The sequence below is a fragment of the Panthera uncia genome, chromosome C2 (genome assembly GCF_023721935.1).
Source record: "Panthera uncia isolate 11264 chromosome C2, Puncia_PCG_1.0, whole genome shotgun sequence".
NCBI classification, from domain to species: Eukaryota; Metazoa; Chordata; class Mammalia; order Carnivora; family Felidae; genus Panthera; species Panthera uncia.
This window is the reverse complement of record NC_064810.1, coordinates 97,943,667-97,948,557: the sequence shown is the minus strand read 5'-3', so window position 1 is coordinate 97,948,557 and position 4,891 is coordinate 97,943,667.

The window sequence follows — 4,891 nt, the reverse complement described above, 5'->3', positions numbered from 1 at the left end:
GGAATCATTCCAAAAGCTTGCTAGAATTTGGCATTGTCATTTTTTTTCATTTTAGACATTCTAATAAGTATGTAGTCGTATCTAGCTGTTGTTGTAATTTGAAATTCCTTAATCATAAATGATATTGAACATCTTTTTGTATGTTTGTTATTGCTATGTCTTCTTTGGTGAGGTGTCTGTTTAGATCTTTTTCCCATCTTTAATTGGGTTGTTTACTTATTGAGTTTTAAGAGTTTTTCATATATTTTGGATAACAGCTCAAGTATTTTGCAAGTATTTTCTCCCAGTCAGTGACTTTTCTTTCATTTCTGTAAGGGTCTTTTACAAAGCAGTTATTAATTTAGTTAAAGTCCAATTTATCAGTTTTGTGTTTGTGGACCATACTTTTTGTGTTGTAGCTAAAAAACCATTACCAAACACAAGGTTATCCAGATTTGCTTCTATGTTTTCTTCTAGAAGGAGTATCATTTTGCATTTTACATCCAGGTATATAATCATTTTGAGTTGATTTGATTTTTAGTGGTTTTTTTACTTGTTTTTAGCATTTCTCTTATTTCTTTGTTTACATTACCTGTTTGTTCTTGTATGTTGTCAACTCTTTACATTAGAACCCTTAACTTATTAATAAATAATATTCCCTAATAATCCCCAAATCTGTGTCATATCTGATGCTTTTTTTTTTTTCCCCTTCAGACTGCATTTTTTTTTTTTTTTGGTCTTTTTTGCATTTCTAGCAATATTTTGTTGAAAACCAGACATGATGTATTAGGTAACAGGAACTAAACTAAATGGGCCTTTAGTGTAAGGTATCATGTTAATATGGTTAGGGGTTGGACTGTTTTTAATGTTAGCTGGGGTTATAGTTGCTGGAAGCTTCAATTTCCTTTAGTATACTTGCTTTTGTCTCTCCTGTTGTTTTTGAGTTTCCAAAAGAAATCCTCCTTAAATGGAATCTGGCCTTGTAGGTCTTTGAGTTGTAATCCACAGTCGATGCATAGAAAGTGTACCAGAGGAGAAACATTCTATGGTATTATGACTTAATCTTTTTTTTTTTTTTTTTTTTTTTTTTTTTACTATGGCTATATCACAGAACTGTGACCTTTACAAGTATTTCTTCATCTTTTCTCCCCCTTAGATGAGACAAGAAGGCTAGAGGGGCTGGAATGGAGTAAGTGCCCTTTCCCCAGATGGGATAAGGCTCTGATAAAGGCTCTTCCCCTGAAGAGGACTTTGTTATGGAGATTACTCTGGCTGTATTTTAATGTTTTCCTCCCATTCCTGCAGGAGACCTGAGGGAATTTTTCTTAGCTTTTCTTTGATAATCTTGTGGAATTCTGGAGGTAAAAGGCCCAAAAGCATGAGGGAGGGCCTTCCTAAAACTGTGGCTTCCAGAAATTTCTTGCACTCATACTAGTCCACAGTCAGCCTTCAACAATTTGTCAAATTAATTATTTTCTTATTTGTTTATTGCCCCAGCCACTTCTGTTCCATGTAAACTGACCTCAACTGTGATTCTTTATATTTACCTGCCTCATCAGGTTTCTAGGTTTCTCTTTCTCCGATGGGTCCAAACGTAGTTATTAATGTTGTTTGTTTCACTTTTTTTTTTTTCCTTTTTAAAGTTTATTTATTTTGGGAGAGAGAGCAGGGGGTGGCAGAGAGAGAATGCGAGACAGAGAGAATCCCAAGCAGGCTCCTCACTGATACAAGGCTCAATCCCACAAACTGTGAGATCATGACCTGAGCTGAAATCAGGAGGCGAACGCTTAACCGACTGAGCCACCCAGGAGCCCTGTTTTTTTCTTAATTGTAAAGACAGGGGTGACAACTTCCAAGACATGTTGGAGCTAAAACCCAAAGTCCTATCATTTGTTTTTTGACCTTTTAGAGTGTTTGGGGTTTTGTTTTGTTTGTTGTTGCTATTGCTGTTCTATCATGTAAAAATTTCATTATGGAATGCAGCAAATCCCAAACAACTTTAATTATCGAGATTTTATAAAATATTTGAATTTGAATATATAGTAGGGTTACTCCACTTTTTTTTAATCAGTTATCTATTGCCATATAGAAAATTAGTCCCCAAACATATTGACTTAAAGCAATAAATATGTTTGCTTGTTGTTGTTGTTGTTGCTTTAAATCTCACATAATTTCCATGGGTCAGAAATTCCGGAGCAACTTGGTTGACTCAGAGTCTCAAAAGATTTCACTCAAGGTGTCGGCCAATACTGTTGTCATCTTAAGGTTTGACCCAGGTTAGAGTATCTGTATTCAGATTGGTTCTCATATAACTTGGAAGTTACTGCCAGCTATTGCCATAGGGCCTCAGTTTTTCACCACCTGTACTTCTTCACTGATACTGCTTGAGAGTTCTTACAACCCAGTGATGACTTCCCCCAGAGATTGTAATCCAAGAGACAGCAAGGAGAAAGTAGCAGTATTTTGTAAAGTATCCTTCTATATGACACACCATTATAACCATATATTCAACTGATAGTATAGGTCAGCCCTATTCAGTATGGGAAAGGACTTTATAATAGCACGAATACTAAGATATAAGGAACATTGGACACCATATTGAAGGTAGGCTATGACATACTTCTTCAATTGTCATCCTCAGAATATTAATTACTTTTGCCAGTTTAATTCTTTATGTGAAATTTAGATTCAGTTTATACATATTTTTGTGTGTGTGCGTATGTGTGTGTATGTTTGGTGAATATTAAATTTTAAAATTAAGAGAGAATTGACACCTTCACAAAGTTGGGTCTTATACAAGAATATGACTTTCAGTTTGTTCAAATATCCTTTTATGCCTTTCATGTTTTAATGTTTTCTTCATAGAAGTTATCTGTATATCTTATCTTGTAAAATATGTTTTAGGTATTTTATCTATTTTTGTGGCTATTTCAATAGGTTTATTTCTTTTTTAACAGTTTTTTTTAATGTTTATTTATTTATTTTGAGAGAGAGAGAGAGGGAGAGAGAGTGGGGGAAAGGGCAGAGAGCTAGGAGAGAGAGTCCCAAATTAGCTCAGAGCCCGACACAAGTCTTGATCTCACAAACCGCAAAATCATGACCTGAGCTGAAATCAACAGTTGGATGCTTAACCAACTGAGCCATCCAGGCACCCCTAGGCTTGCTTCTTCTAATATACTTTTGATAATGATTTTGTGTGATAAGATAGCTATTGATTTCTGTATATTTTGTACCCTAATACTTTATCACATTATTTTATTATATAAGCAGTTGAGTAGTTTACTCTCTGGTATATTCCAGACATAGTGTTAACATATGCAAATAGTGAGAGCATTAGGTCTCTATTTCAGTTTTTGTAACTTTAAGATTTTTCTCTTCTTTAATTTTTTGGCTAGTATCCCCAGTTCAGTGCTAAATTATAGATATGCCTATAAGCATCCATGCATTGTATGAAACCCTGCCTTTGTGGCTGACATGTTGTTAAAGATATACCCATTGATTCCTATTTTATTCAATATTTTTAGCAAGAGAAATTTGAATTGTGTTAAATTTCTTTGTACTATTTATAGAGATGATGGTATGATTTTTCTCTTTATATCTGTTAATCTGATTAATTACTTTAATAGACTTCATAATACTGAACCAATCTTGCTTTATAAACATAAACTGCACTTGGTTCTGATAATAAACATTATAGTATGCTTCTGGATAATATTTGGGAAAATTGCATTAATATTTATGAGTGAAATTGATCCGTGATTTTCTTTTTGCAGATTCGGCAAGTTTTCACTTACTGATGCATCTTTTTGAGCAAAATTTAAAAAATTTTTTACATTTCTAATTCATCACTTTGTTTTTTGGTTAGTGGTTTTTGTGCCTTAATATATTTTTTTACCAGTTTTAAACTTGCAAGATATTCTACTATGCCTATTTCTAGAAGCCTTATAGCTTTAATTTTAACATGTAGTATATGCTCCATCTCAAATTAACTTTTGTTTAAAGTGCAGTATATGTTGATGTGAAATAATAAGAAATATATATATATATATACACACACACACACACATGTACATACATATATATATATATATATATATATATATATATATATGCCACTTGTTTTTAACACAGGGCTCCAAAAACTCTTGTGATATCCTACCCTAAGTGATAAGAACACTAGGAACATCTCTTGTTCTGATATTTGTCTTTGACTCCATCCTCGACATAGGGCTCCTAAAACCCTTTTATTTATGCTTTTTTTTTTTTAAGTTTATTTATTTATTTTGAGAGAGTCAGAGGTAGCGTGAGCTGGGAAGGAGCAGAGAGAGAGGAAGTGAAAGAGAAGAATTCCAGGCAGACTCTGGGCCACCAGCACAGAGCCCCATTTGGGGCTTGACCCCATGAACAATGAGATAATGACCTGAGCTGAAATCAAGAATCAGATGCTTAACTGCTTGAGCCACCCAGGCACTCCTTAAACCTTTTGAAAACCCTAAGTGATAACAAATTAGGAGCATCTTTTATTCTAATGAGGTGACTCTAGGTGGGTCTTGGGTGGCTCCTGGATGGGGGCTGGTAACCAGAAAGACCAAGCCATGTTCTTAAGGTTGGGATTTTCAGCCCCACCCTCATTCTACATGAAGAGGCCTTTATAAAAACCCCATAGTACAGGGGCGCCTGGGTGGCTCAGTTGGTTAAGCATCCAACTTCGACTCAGGTCATGATCTCACCACTAGTGGGTTCAAACCCCCCCCGTCAGGCTCTGTGCTGAAAGCTGAGAGCCTAGAGCCTCCTTCCAGTTCTGTGTCTCCCTCTCTCTCTACCCCTCTCCCACTGATGCTCTGTTTCTCTCAAAAATAAATTTAAAAAATTAAAAAAAACAAAAACAAAAACAAAACCCCTGTAGTACAGG